The sequence below is a fragment of the Aquarana catesbeiana genome, linkage group LG05 (assembly GCF_042186555.1).
Source record: "Aquarana catesbeiana isolate 2022-GZ linkage group LG05, ASM4218655v1, whole genome shotgun sequence".
NCBI lineage: Eukaryota > Metazoa > Chordata > Amphibia > Anura > Ranidae > Aquarana > Aquarana catesbeiana.
The window spans coordinates 52,948,956-52,964,247 of record NC_133328.1 but is presented as its reverse complement, the minus strand read 5'-3'; the positions used below and the strand labels follow the sequence as shown (position 1 = coordinate 52,964,247).

The 15,292-nt window shown below is 46.2% G+C and overlaps 1 protein-coding gene across 1 annotated transcript in view; it reads right to left on the bottom strand.

The window, feature by feature from the left end:
• The window catches only part of PLXDC2 (plexin domain containing 2), an 803,122-nt gene that overhangs the window by 586,672 nt on the left and 201,158 nt on the right, over positions 1-15,292 (bottom strand). The window lies entirely within an intron of this gene.

The window sequence follows — 15,292 nt, the reverse complement described above, 5'->3', positions numbered from 1 at the left end:
AGGCATAACACGCTTTTTCCTTCCCATCCAAAGTCCTTACAATGCTCAGCTGGTTTTTAGGTGTGCTTGTAGCCTGCTTATTACTTTGTGTGAGCTGGAGAAAAAAGGAGATTGTGACCAGCAGGAGATCTCACTGTGACTTCTCACTGGCCGGACACACGTAGTAAAGAAGTCATCAAAAAAGTATGGCTCAATTCTGCAACAGAAGCACAGGAAATGCAGCAATTCACATTTACAGCCACTACAAAGTCCCTATAAACATTTTTGTGATTAATTTTTTTTTCATTAGAATGTATAAACTAAGGGGTTATGGCAAGGTGGGCCAAAGGTAACCAAAAAGCCTTCCAGTGAACCAGTGCAAAGCACATTAGCGTATTCTTAGAACAGAAAGTATTTAGATATCATTCATCAGAAATCCCCAAAATAAGGAGATTACTTCTCATTTTAGGATAGTGGGTGTAGCCATGCAAATCATTTCCTTATGTCCCTGTCAGGGCTGGGCTCAGCCCTTCCTTCTCTAAGGCTGGCCGCTCAGCTGTCGGCTAATTGCCAGCTCCTATCTCTCCACAGTTGCTCAGCTGTTGATGATATCCTGCTCGCCAGTCCTGTCTACTTAAGCCGTTCAGTTCAGAGGTTCTCTGCCTTCGCCTTATGCCGTGTACACACGAGCAGACTTTTCGGCATCAAAGGTCCGCCGGTCTTTCCGACAGACTTTCGACAGACTTTTTATGGACTTCTATCAAACTTTCCAACGAACGGACTTGCACACACACAATCACACCAAAGTCTGACGGATTTGTACGTGATGACGTACGACCGGACTAAAATAAGGAAGTTGATAGCCAGTAGCCAATAGCTGCCCTAGCGTTGTTTTTTTCGCCCGTCGGACTAGCATACAGACAAGCGGATTTTTCGACTCAAGTCCGTCGGAAAGATTTGACACATGTTCCAAATCTAAAGTCCGTCTAATTTTCAACCGAAAAAGTCTGCTGCAGGTCCAATATAGCCCACACATGGTCGGATTGTCCGACGGATTCGTCCCGTCGGACCAGTCCGGTCGAAAAGTCCGCCCGTGTGTACGCGGCATTAGTCAACATCACAGAAAATATCTCCTGCGATCCTGTTCAAGACTTGCTTTGCTGACATCCCTTCTGGCTCCAGATCCCGCTTGCTGTTCCACTACATTGATCCCTGACTTCTGGCTTGGCTGACTATCCATTCCAGTTATTGAAATTTGGCTATGTTTTGAGGACGTTTGTTCTTTTTATTTTTATTATTAAACAAGTGTGATTTAACTGTACTTCTGTCTTGGCCTGATTTAATGGTTTCTGACAGTCCCTTAGCAAACTATGCATCTAGAACGACAGGTGCAAAGTATGGATACAACCTAAAGCTACATGCACATGGCCCGTTTGGCCCCTCAGCATCAAATCCTGGCATTTTTAGGCACTGGAAGGCTCAGGGGCAGCATCAAGCTCCACAGCCAGAAGCCCCTGTGCAAACAAACAAAAATAAAGGGTGCAAACTCCTAGTGCATTTTCCACAGCACTTTAAAGGGATTGTAAACCTTCGCGTTTTTTCACCTTAATGCACCTGGCAGTGACCTCAGCCCCCCCCTCCCCATTTTACTTATCTGAGCCCAGGAACTTGACCCGACGGGTGTGCGCTGTCTCTTTGCCCGGGGTTCTGGGCTCTTGATTGGATAGATTGATAGCAGCGCAGCCATTGGCTCCTGCTGCTGTTAATCAAATCCAATGACGCGTGCGCTGGGGGGGTGGGGCTGAGTCATACATTCAGCGGCTATGGACGCCGATTGCTGGATTCGGGAGCAGGCCCGCAAGGTAACTGTTATCTGATTTGGGGAGGAGCTGCCAGGGGACCCCAGAAGAGCAGGTTTGGGGCCACTCTGTACACAGTGGAGGTAAGTATGATATGTTTGTTATTTAAAAAAAAAAAACAAAACAAAAAAAACAAAAAACGAACCCTTACAATCACTTTAATAAAAGATGTAAAATATAGGGAATATAAAAATGTCAACGTTGTTAAGTGTTCAAAAACCCAAAGGTCAGCCCTTTGATGGATAACCATCTAGATATCTTATAGCCAGCTGACACGATTAGGGGGACTTGCCCTCTTCCTGGCTGGTATACTCATCTCCTCCAATCACTTGTATAAAATTATTATTCACACCCCCTGGGGAGGGGGGGCAGAGGAAGGGGGGAGAGAGGAGGGATGGGTCACCAAATTGTGCCAACTCCAAGGGGTTATTAATCCTTTAATATAAGGGAATGAAGGAGATGAGTATACCAGAAATACTTTTGAAACTCCAGCCACAATACTGTTTTTATGAGATTTTAGTGAATGGGTTTACATATACTTGTGTACCTCAACTAAAGAGGTATTGATAGATATCTTTGAGGTCTGAAATGTTCTATTTTGCCATTCCTGTAATTTTATCGCCATATTTCATCTTTCACATAAGCCTAGACTTTGGCTCATTGCTTAATTTTAATCTCCTCTGGAATTGACATAAATTTGTACATTGCTCATTCATGGCAACGGTGCAGATTAAATATTTTAGCCCAAACACATTAGGACCACAGCTGCCAATGCATTTTTGGCTTCCCTGGAGGTTCCACATCCAGAACAGTTATTCTTCTGGGAGACACCTTTTGCTGTTACTCTGCACCCAGTGCAGTATGAACGCAGTTATTACTTGTCTTGCACACCGATTGACCGTTACCACCTGGAGCAATGGGGTGACATTTCTAAAGGATATTATTATGGCATTTAACCATTCCAAATGATATCCAGTTAGACACACTAATGTGAGGCTGTATGGTTTTTGAGAGAGCCGTGCTGTTATATTTTCACTGCAGGCTCTTTGGTCAGCTGTATTCTTGACTTCTCTGCTAGATAGTTTAGTGAGTCTCATAAGGTGTTGGAGGTTTTCAAGGTTATTATTTTCCTAATAATTGCTATCACTGCAGCAATATGGAAAACTGTGTCACCTACCTACTGTATATGTGTTAAATGCATACTATAAAGGTTCAAAAAATGATATCTCACCTCCAGTATCAAATTATTTTATACTGACACAGAACGTGTTACCAGGAGACAGCAAAGTAACAGGGCACGGCTTTCACAGAAACAGGCTAACACCAAACGGTACAAAATTAATTGGGCTTAAGGGAAGCAACACAAGTACAGGGATTACATACAAACTCCATGCAGACATTGATGCTGACTTTCTAGAAAAGAATAGAAAATGGATAACTTTCTTGAAAACATTGTGCGACTATTGATTTTAAAGTGTAACTAAACTGTCTTAATTAGCATTAACTATTTTTAATTCTTATGCTGCTAGGATTAGTAAATAGATTGGAAGGTATGTATATGCAGGTATATTTATGTAGATATGTTTACCTGTTATGAACCTGTTTTCAGCTGTCGGCTGGTGTCACAGAGCCGGTCCAGGCTCGGGTAAGATCGCAACCATATGGTCGTGATCCGCCCACGTGCCTAGACTGGGCCCCGGCTCAGCCTCTCAGCGAGCCGCTGAGAGCCTGAGCCAGTTGCTCCTGTCCCCTCCACAGCCCAGCACTCCAGTGAGTGCTGGAGGAGCAGAGCAGAGAGCCGTTGACTGACAGTCACCAGCACTCTGTTCAGGGAGCTCTGAGAACCGAGTGATTGGCGGTGTTTGATCGTTCAGCTCTCAGTCTTAGAGCCAGCAGGGGACAGATGCAGTATTAGACCGATGCTATATCCACCTAGGTAAGTATGATTAAAAAAAAAAGAAAAACATTCCCATACTTCTATTTTAACCACTTCAGCCCCAAGCCTCTTTCTGAGATTTGGTTTTTACAAGTTAAAAACTTACTTAGAACCCCCAAACATTATATATTTTTTTCTAACACCCTAGAGAATAAAATGGCGGTCGTTGCAATACTTTCTGTCTCACAGTCTTGCAAGTGCACTTTTAAAAAAAATATATACTTTTTTAAATTAAAAAATAAGACAACAGCAAAGTTAGCCCAATTTTTTCTTATATTGTGAAAAATAATGTTACGCCGAGTAAATTGATACCCAACATGTCACCCTTCAAAATTGCGCCCGCTCGTGTAATGGCGACAAACTTTTAAACTTAAAAATCTCCATACGCAATGTTTAAAAAATTCTACAGGTTGCATGTTTTAAGTTACAGAGGAGGTCTAGGGCTAGAATTATTGCGCTCGCTCTAACGATTGCGATGATACCTCACATGTGTGGTTTGAAAGTTTTGCCCACAGGACTTTTAAAGAGTCACACCTCGGACAGTTAATGTAAAAATATGAACATTTTTTATTATCATACATTTAAAAACATATGTACCACGATAATAAAGAAGACATAAATGATGAACATGAATGGTGCTGTACAGAGTTCATATGAAAAAAATAGATATGCGGGACCTGAAAGCACCATACAGATACCCCAATCGATCTAGAGCTGCTGCGAGAATGATCTCTATGCGTTTCGCGAGGTAATTCTCGCTTCCTCAGGAGAGGCGCAGGTAGGTAGCTGGAGATAAAAATGAATCAATGAATGATAATAATAATCATCAACTCCTTTTCCATGGGGAGTTCTGGACATGCCTGGGGGAGACCCTCTGTATGTTACCATATATATTGCTACACATAAGCGTGCCTTCTTTATCCAACCGGATTACTTTTTCGGCGAGAGTTGACCAGAATTTGGCACTACCTGTAAGTTACAGTTATTGAGATATACTCATACATACATGGTTCTCCTCCTGCCCTTTCCCCTCCCCCTACTACCCCTTCCTTCATTTTTATTTTATTTTATTAATTAATTAATTTATTTATTTATTTATTGATGATTAAGTCTGACCAGGCCCCAAATTAAAACCAAAGAACCAGTAATCCAAAAAAGAATGATACTGGCTCTATGAAAAATGGACTCCCCTAAATATTTTTCTTCTGTAGCTCTGGCTAGCTTCTTCTGTAGAATGGATACGTTTGTTCTCATTCCAGCACTTGGCGCAGGTGGTTATCATGAAGGTTGGACTCTCCTATTCAGAAATCAACGTGAAAGATGAAATTGCAAAAAAACTGTAATTCCAAACCAACAGAAGGTTTAAAAAATTGTTAAAACCCTTTCAATGTATATAAAGTAGATCAATCAACTGGAGTTACACTTTAAATACATCTTCCAGGGAAAGCAGGAAAGAGTTACCAGCACACCTAAAATGAATATCTAAGATGGTTTTAAGCACAAAATCCACCTATACCCCAGACTTTTTCTTCTGAAGCCACCATCAGCATTATCAATTTGATCATCAGATCAGGTTTTATTGCCAGCTGTAAACCATTTTCTTTCCACCAGGCAGACATCCGTCCTGAGTTCTATTAATCTTTACATAAACCTTACTCCTGAGCGCTCCGCTGAATCAATGCCATTACTCCTTATTGAAATATTATAGCATTTACTTGACTGTTCCGTCAATCAATCTACTAATGCCAATACGTCTTTTTTTTTTCTGTGCCAGCAACATATCAGTGATTTTGGCTCCTTGTTCCATCTGTGGATAATTTACTCTGTTGTTGTTAGCTTTCATTAAAAATACCTTACATCAGCTGGGTTCCATTTAATCATTAAGGAAACCTCTAGAATAAAACCTATGTTCAATAAAGAATAATTCTTTTGTTCAAAGATAAAGGCCTGAAATATTCTGTTTAATACTTTTACATATTTTCTTTGCAATTAAACTGGAGCTCCAGTCCCCCTAATCATTTTTTTAAGCTCCCCCTTAATTGTCAGTGTATGCACATTATTATTTGCATACTATCCTAAATGTCTTCATGCTAGTTATTTATATATTAATAATCTCTTACATGATCTCGGAAGCAGGCAGTGGCCATCTTGGTTGTGGGAATCTGAAGCCCGCTCGCTTACATTTCCGGGATTAGGTGCAGCTGGATACCCAGCATGCACCTCCTGATCTTGCGCCTGTGCAGTAATGACGCGGTGCAGTTGATTGCAGGCTGTCATGTTGTATTCAAATACCTTGCGCTTTCATTAGGCTTCCCAAAGACTCCTGGGATAGATGACGCCGATATCCCAGGAGTCAATGAGAATCGCCTAATGACGTCATTGTCTAGGTGACCGGGACAGGAAGTGCCATCCAAAGATATAAAAAAAGTTTTTTTAGAAACAAAAAAAAACGGGGGGGGCACTGGGAACACAGAAACTTAAAAAAAAAAAAAAAAAAAAAAGGAACTCCGCTTTAATGAGCATCTGATATCCGAATCCAGTACCTGACACTCTCACACTGTGTACACCTTCTTCTAACGTACTGTAAAGCTAACATCAAACTCATTGGATTTGGCACTTTTTTTTTGGTTGTGTTGTGTACTTGTGCAAATCATTTTTGTTGTGATATGAACATTGGTAACTTCCCAGACACACAGCACCACTCCAGACCTGCGCCTCTCTCACTTACTGTGGACACCAAGGGTTCCAGCTCAAGAAGCCTTTTCCGCTTGTCTTCAAAGGATGCTGATGAACTGAAGCCATGACCAGTGTAGTCCAGATTTTACCCCCATCTTGTACTTACCAAAAACAGGCCACCCATACTCCAACCCCCATACCTTCCTAAATAATGAGACCACACCATACTTCTGGAGTATAAAATGGCCACGACAGCCTCTTTATTAACACCGTATAAAATTAACTCCAATATCAAAACTTTAAATATATAAATAACATATATATATAACATATATATATAACCTCAGGTAACGATCAACCTATTTAAACCAATCTATTGGTCAGTGACGGAGCTACACCCTATTTTACCACCCATCAAAACAGTACACTGCGGGCACCATGATTTAAACTGAATAAGGCCTCCAGCTGTACCGCTCGGAGACAACCCCTACCCGCAGTGCAACATACCGGTATTCCATTTCGGAATACACAGGAGGGGCCATACTATTGATGACCCCCCACCCCATTTTAACCTTTCATTTACCGCTACCGTCACCGAGCAACATCAAAAAACCAGCCATCCAGCTGTCATGACGACGCTCATCCACTGATCCTGAAACGAAAAACACACACATTAACCGGCACAACAACACATCACCTAGGGAGGGAGGGTGGGAGATTCTGCCTCCTTGTGTCTTTTCACCCCACGCACTGCCCGTTCTGGCTCCACCCCCACCTTATAACTGGACACTCCCCCCAACTTTCCTCCTCTCTCCTCCCCCTACCTTTTCCCAAAACTTAACCCTGTGTGTCACTAGACACACTGTCATGCCCGGCCCTGCTCTAACTTCATTTCTTTCATCGCTCCGGGCCTTACTTGACCAGTGTAGTCCAGATTTTACCCCCATCTTGTACTTACCAAAAACAGGCCACCCATACTCCAACCCCCATACCTTCCTAAATAATGAGACCACACCATACTTCTGGAGTATAAAATGGCCACGACAGCCTCTTTATTAACACCGTATAAAATTAACTCCAATATCAAAACTTTAAATATATAAATAACATATATATATAACATATATATATAACCTCAGGTAACGATCAACCTATTTAAACCAATCTATTGGTCAGTGACGGAGCTACACCCTATTTTACCACCCATCAAAACAGTACACTGCGGGCACCATGATTTAAACTGAATAAGGCCTCCAGCTGTACCGCTCGGAGACAACCCCTACCCGCAGTGCAACATACCGGTATTCCATTTCGGAATACACAGGAGGGGCCATACTATTGATGACCCCCCACCCCATTTTAACCTTTCATTTACCGCTACCGTCACCGACCAACATCAAAAAACCAGCCACAGCCCGAAAGGATGAAACCTTATCCTTAAGGGCCCCTCCACACCCTCAAAGCCTTCTGAATTCCGTCCTGCAATCCCATAGACCAAAGATCAATCCCTACATCCGTGAGGTGAACCCCATCCTTTCTCAAATAGAGGCCTACATTTAACTCCAATTCTCTGTGACGAATCACCATGCCCCCTTGTTGCACTATAAACCTTCCAACCACCCTATTAACTCTTATCCGAGCCTTGTTGATTCTGTCCACTGACCTGGCATTGCGCCACGTCGTACGTGCCACAATATCTGACCATAACAGCAATGTCTGCGGAAATTTAGAACGGATGTGTAACAAATCCGCCTTAACAGCCGCTATCAGCTCCCTGACAGTACTTACTCCAAAATCATTGCCCCCGGCGTGAATAACCAACACATCCGGTGGCCTATCGAGCCATGCATATCTCTCCACCTCTGGCACCACTCTACCCCACAACATGCCTGGTCTCCCCAACCATCTGATAAACGCCTCCCTCCTTGATATGCCCAACTGCCTACCATCGGGTCTCGCATCACCTCTCCTTGCCCCCCAACACACATACGAGTGTCCTAGTATCCAGACGAGGCGTGGAGACACTCCATCTGAAACGAAAAGACAACAAGGAACGGTGACACCAGTAAAACCAAGACTACCCCGCCATCTGCGTACAAACATCAAAACCCTTCATCTTCATTTTTTTTTTTTTTTTTTTCATTCAACTACTAATTGAGGACGGATGTAAGTGCGGAATCTCCTTGATTCCCAACGCCCGATCCTCTTCACCGCCGCCTCGTCCAATCCACATCTGGCAGCTTCTGTAGCCGCCCCAATGCGGAAGGAGTGTGAGGCGTAAGCCTTCCCATCCAAACCTACTGCACCCAAACATTTCCTAAACACTGCCACAAATTGAAATCTGGATAAATGCGATCCATCTGCATGACACAAAAATGGCCCCTCAACTGACGGTCTCACTTTTTGAAAAGCGCTAACCGTTCTTACCGGACACACTGTTGATCCTGGCAAGGCGAACAACCACACATCCACGCCCCTGCCAAGCTGATCTGTTTTCGATCTGCGCAGCCGTAAACCCACCCTGTCAGCGTGAGTACTTACATCCTGAACCAAAATACCTCCCGCTTCCTTCCTGGACGGACTAACCAACTCGCCCACCCTAAAAGCCCCAAAAAAGGCTAACGAAAAAGCCGCTGCAAACAATAAACACTCATAACTTGAATCACAAACAAATCGTAACTGTGCACAGATTAATACCAGGTTTTGAAACGTGACAGGCCTACGGTTATCCCTTCTTTTTTGACCTTTCCGATACCCTTTTAGTGCCTGCCTCACCCCAAAATCTTTAGTCCAATCCCCTTTTCCTTGTAGCTTAAAGAGAAACGACAATGCGGCCAACTTTTTACCAATGGACGAAAATGCCACCCCACATTCCATATTCCTGGCCACAAAATATAGTACCATTAATCTCGCTTCCCCGCCAGCCTCACTAACCCCAGCTTCACAGATAAGTCCTGACCATTCCTTCCATACCTTCACATATGCCGCCCAAGTGGACTCACTCACAGACCGTTGTATCCATCCCGCGATGACTCCAATGCCAGCTCCCAGATCCACTCCGGGCAAGGGATTCCTTCCAACTCTGCAGCCGGAGCTAATTCCCTGAACTTGTCCCACTGAAAGCGAGACAGTGAATCAGCCAGTGTGTTATCGACTCCAGGTATGTGGACAGCATATATGAAAATATTCAATTGCAAGCAACGCAAAACCAACTGCCGTAATAGCCTTATGACAGGTGGGGAAGACGCCGACATGCGATTGACTACCTGCACCACTCCCATATTGTCGCAATTCAATCGCAACTTCAGGTTCTGACAAGACTTCCCCCACAACTCTATAGCCAATACTACCGGAAATAATTCCAGCAATACCAGGTTACGCAGGAATCCCGCTTCCACCCAGGATTTTGGCCAATGCTCCGCACTCCATTGCCCTTGAAAATAAGCCCCGTAACCAGTTGACCCCGCCGCGTCTGTAACCAACTCCATGTCAAAATTACTTACCGGGCCCTCCATCCACACCGACTTTCCATTGTACTCTATCAGAAAATGATACCATACCTTTAGGTCCTCTCGATGCTCTTTCTTAAGCCTAACGAAATGTGTAGGTGCTTTAACCCCTGCTGTAGCCGCTGACAGCCGGCGGCAAAAAACTCTGCCCATCGGTATTATCCTGCAAGCAAAGTTCAATTTTCCTAGCAATGATTGAAGTACCCGCAGCTGTACTTTCCTCATCCCATGTATCTCTCTGATTTCTTTCTGCAGATCCCCCAACTTGTCCTGCGGTAACCTGCATTCCATTGCCATGGAATCAATAACAATCCCCAAAAAACTAATCTCTGTCTTGGGGCCTTCTGTTTTTTCTGCTGCCAGGGGCACCCCAAATCGTTCCGCAATGTGTTGCAGCGTTGCCATGAGGATCGCACACACCTTGGATGAAGGGGGGCCTATGCATAGGAAGTCGTCCAAATAATGGATCACCGATCCTAGCCCTGACACATCCCTTACCACCCACTCTAAGAAGGAACTGAAAACTTCAAACATGGCGCAGGAAATAGAACAACCCATGGGCAAGCACTTGTCCACGTAGAATTGCCCTTGCCAGTGGCAACCTAACAGCCAAAAACTATCCGGGTGAACCGGAAGTAGCCGGAACGCCGCCTCTATATCCGATTTTGCCATTAATGCCCCTTTTCCATATCGCCTAACCCATCGAACAGCCGCGTCAAACGAAGTGTACGACACGGTACATGCCTCCGGGTCAATAAAATCGTTAACCGAACCCCCTTTTGGGAATGATAAGTGGTGAATCAACCGAAACTTGTTCGGTTCCTTCTTTGGTACCACACCTAATGGGGACACTACTAAAGCCTTAAACGGCTGTACCCCAAACGGCCCCCCCATCCGCCCCAATTTCACCTCTTTCTCCAATTTTTCCCCTACCACCCCCGGGTGTTGTACTGCGGATCTCAGATTCCGAGCCACCGGAGGCACCACCTCCAATGAACACGGTATTTTAAACCCCTCAGTAAAACCCTCAAACAACAACCTCGCTGCCTCCCTATCTGGATATTTACTTAGGAAAGGCCGCATCCTTTCCGCCATCACCGGTGTCGTCCCTCTTGTTAACAGTATCTCCGGTACACTTTCCTTTTTTGAAACACCGTGCCAGGGTATGGGTTCCCCCACACCCTGAGCATTCGTGTTTAAACTTGCAAGATCCACCGAACTTACAAGATCCTTCATTGTACTGCCAGCACACTCCCCATTTTCTGCCGGCCGGTAGTCCTGGGGAGTGGGTACCCCCGGCCCCCCCCTGAAATAACTGAGGCGGGGCCCTAGCAGACGTCATCAGTCTCATCCATAAGCCAATGTCCTTATGGTCCCAACGCAGCTCCGGACGCATCGCTCTGCGTTGACGAAACTGCTCGTCATACCGTAACCAAGCCGTACCACCATATACTCTGTGTGCTTCCCCTATAGCATCCATATAACAAAACAACCCAGAACAATGTTCAGGATTCTTTTCGCCAATGACGCTGGCCATGATAGCAAATGCTTGTAACCAATTTACAAACGTCCGCGGTATCAGTCTATACCTCCTCTTTTCCTCATCCTCCTTCTTGGAATCGTTGGGCTTAACCCTGTCCAGGTTAAACTTTTCCAATGGCAACAAGGAGAATATCTCTACATATTCCCCTTTGTGAATTTTGTCTCTCACTTCCTGTTTCAGATGAGCTCCAAGCGGGCCCTCGAAACATACATATATCTCACATTTCGCTGCATCTGCCAGCCTTACCACATCGGTCTTACCCTTAGCTTCCGGGCCCCCTTTTTCACCTGACGTGTCCTTACCTGTCACCGGCTCCACCGTCTGGGCAGCTTGACCCACCGTAACCGCCCGTTCCACCGGCCCAACCCCTGGGTTCACACTCACAACCTGTTCTTCATCCTGGGCACCCCCTTGTGCATCCCCTTGTGCATTGCCAAAACGACCTACCAGCACCCGTAAACCCTCCAATAGCTCCTGAAGCTGTCCCGTGGACCCCGAACTGGCGGATACTGTACCCGCCACTTGTTGGTCCGGAACCTGTCTAACCGCCCGCGGCGAAGGTGCCGCCACCCCCCGTGCACTTGTTGCCACCACCCCCAACAAGCCCTGCAATGCATTGGTAAATGATAGATTGTCACTGGACTTACCGGGCTGACCAGGAGACCTCCCAACAGCCGCTGAGCCGCCTTCCCTCGCCGGTGCTTGCTGGCTGGGCTCCTCTGCCTCATCCGACATTTCCTCCTCTGATGGTGCCCCGTGCGCTGGAACGGACGCCACAGGCGAATCCCTCCTGGAGCCCCGGCCTTCTGCATGCTGTATGGCTTGTCCCCTGTTGCGATCCGACGAGAGCACATGCTGCCCTGACGTCCCTGCAACCGGGCCAGCCTGCACACGATTCCGTCCGCCATCTTGTGACACCTCCGCGCCGCCGAGTGAGCTCCGCCCCCTCGCAGCGTATCTTGACCCTCTGCTCACCGCTTCTCCTACTCCCGCCACTGCTCTGCTATCCTCCCCCCCACGCTCGTTTAGAGCTACTGGGGTGCCAGTCTGCCGTTTTCCTCTGGTGACCGTGCGCAGGGAAGCGGCGCCATTGCGGCCCGTGGCCCCGCCCGGTGAACTCTGACCCCGCCGTGAAACGCGCCCGGGCCTCGCCGGTGCCTCCTTGCTGCTCCGTTTTGACGGCGGAAGCGATCGTTCTTCCCCTGGACTCCTCTCCGTTCTTCCCGGTCTGTTTACAGGCCCCGGCGAGTACCGTGCCGGAGGCCGCGATCTCCGCGCACGCGCCGCCGGCTCCTCCGCCCTCGCCGATCCGCTTGCCTCCCCTCCGAGCATCTCCACCACTTGTCCGTGCAGCCAATCCGACCCTCTCACCTCCGCTGCCCGCCTCAAACGCTCCAACAAGTCCTCTAAACCGGCCATAGCTGAGGAGCAGAGAGATTCTGCCTCCTTGTGTCTTTTCACCCCACGCACTGCCCGTTCTGGCTCCACCCCCACCTTATAACTGGACACTCCCCCCAACTTTCCTCCTCTCTCCTCCCCCTACCTTTTCCCAAAACTTAACCCTGTGTGTCACTAGACACACTGTCATGCCCGGCCCTGCTCTAACTTCATTTCTTTCATCGCTCCGGGCCTTACTCACGTCAATATCCACTTCTTCCAAAAAACAATCAGTAGTACAACTGCATCCATATTCTGTCCATTGAGGAACCACCCCTTCTTGATGCATTACGCCACTACCAGCTTGATCACAAGGATCCTTGTGATCAAGCCAGTGGAGATGAAACAGGTCAAGGAAGGGCGGTCCCTGGGTAGGGACAACATGGATGCAGTTGAACTGATGACAGTTTAATAAAAGGTTTTTGAAAGAAGCTGATATTAGAGTGTGGCTTCCATTCATCAGCGTCCTTTGATGAACATTGGTATTGTCATAATCATTTTTATGACAAAGATACTTTGGCTCAGACTTAAGAAAGCGTTCACACCTTTGCAGGTGTGGAGGTATATGTTTGTTTTGGTTCGGTGTGTATTCATTTTAATGGGCTGATCCATGCGCAACAATCGCCCCAAAAGAAGTGCGAGCAGCATTTTTTTTTTTAAACTGCGCCATACCAAAATGATTTGGCAGGCTATTTGTCGTTTACATTAGTACGGTGCATTAGAGTGCCATTAAGAATGAATGGCATCACAGTGTGCCCTCAATAAAAAATGTGTTTCTTTTGAGCCGCAGGAATACAATTTTTCTTACATCGCTACATTGCACAAATGTAAACTGAGCCTCAAGCTCTGCTCTTGGCAGATAAATTAGACAAAAGTTATTGCAGCTCTGTAATCAATTAAATATTAAAAGTATCTTTATTGTAATCAGCATAAGTCCCTAAATGTGATTTGGTATCACCATTTTGCACCCTCTGTATAGCAGAGCTGCAGTGTGAGAGGAAGAAGCAGAACAAGAAGCCAATCCGTTCATATGCTGACAACAAAGATGCTGATTGGAGAACAAAGCAGATTGACAGAGAGATGAACTTATCACTGTGCTGCTTCTTGTTGACTGTCTAGTCACAAGCTTAGGGGGGTCCATCGCCACCCAGGCTCAGAGGAAGTGGGTTGAATGTTTCTGGCTATAAGACTGAGGATATCTAGCGGCAGAAAAAAATACTGCGTTGGGATTTTCTTTACTGACACAAAAAATAAAAAATTGACGCAAAAGCTGGTTTTGTTATTTTATCTTCTAATGGGCTGCCTCTTTTTTGGCTGGAGTTGCTGCCTAAAAGAGCTTTAACAAACCAGGGAATGCAAAAACAGAGAATTTATATGCCCTGTTGCCAGTTCCTGAAGAGCTATGGACAGTTGAAGAATTTTCACATTTGTTACTTATTTTGGCTGCCTGGTCCCTTAGGGGGCCACCACATTCTGTACTTCCTTCTGATGGCCCCTATGTTGCTACAAGATGAGTAATGATGATGTAGGGTCCAGCTTAAAGCGGAGTTCCACCCAAAAATGGAACTTCCGATTTAAGGGAGGTGACCCCCTGACATGCCACTTTTGACATGTCTTTTTTTTGGGGGGGGGCGGTACCCGCGCACCGGCCACCGGGCACCGCGCACCGGGCACCGGAAGGGAGATCACCTCTCTCCCCTCCCTCTCGGCAATCATCTGGGACACGTCACAGATCCCAGATGATTGCCCAGCCAGTCACGGCGCACGGCTCGCGCATGCGCAGTGGGTGTCCAGCTGTGAAGCCACACCCAGGCGCCCACAGTTACAATGCCGGCGCTGCAGAGAGGAGGGGAAAACGAGTGAGGCTTCGCTCCCCCACATCGCTGGACCCTGGACAGGTAAGTGTCCGATTATTAAAAGTCAGCAGCTGCAGTTTACAGTTACATTTGTAGCTGCTGACTTTTATTTATTTTTTTTTTTAACAGAACTCCGCTTTAAGGAACCAGATTGTGTATCAGGGTTTGGGAAGGTGCAGCATGATGTGGTGGCAGAAAACAGAGTCCAGGTGCAATATCAAGAATGTATAATAATGGAAGTCCAGCAACAACAAACAGGCCCGGCAGGAAAGCAACCCAACTGGGAGCACTCACAAGTTGTAACAGCAAAGGGGCAGTAGAGTGGTGGACCAAAGGTGCCTACAGCGTCTGTCTTGAGGAGCGGAATACGGCCTGGCCAGTCTGCACTCAAACGCGTGTGTATGTGGGGGGGGGCTTTCAGGAAGGATGGCTTGTCCCTGCACTTTCCCTACTTAGAGTCTAGTCTAGAACCTTTCCTTAATGCTAAGCACTGTCCC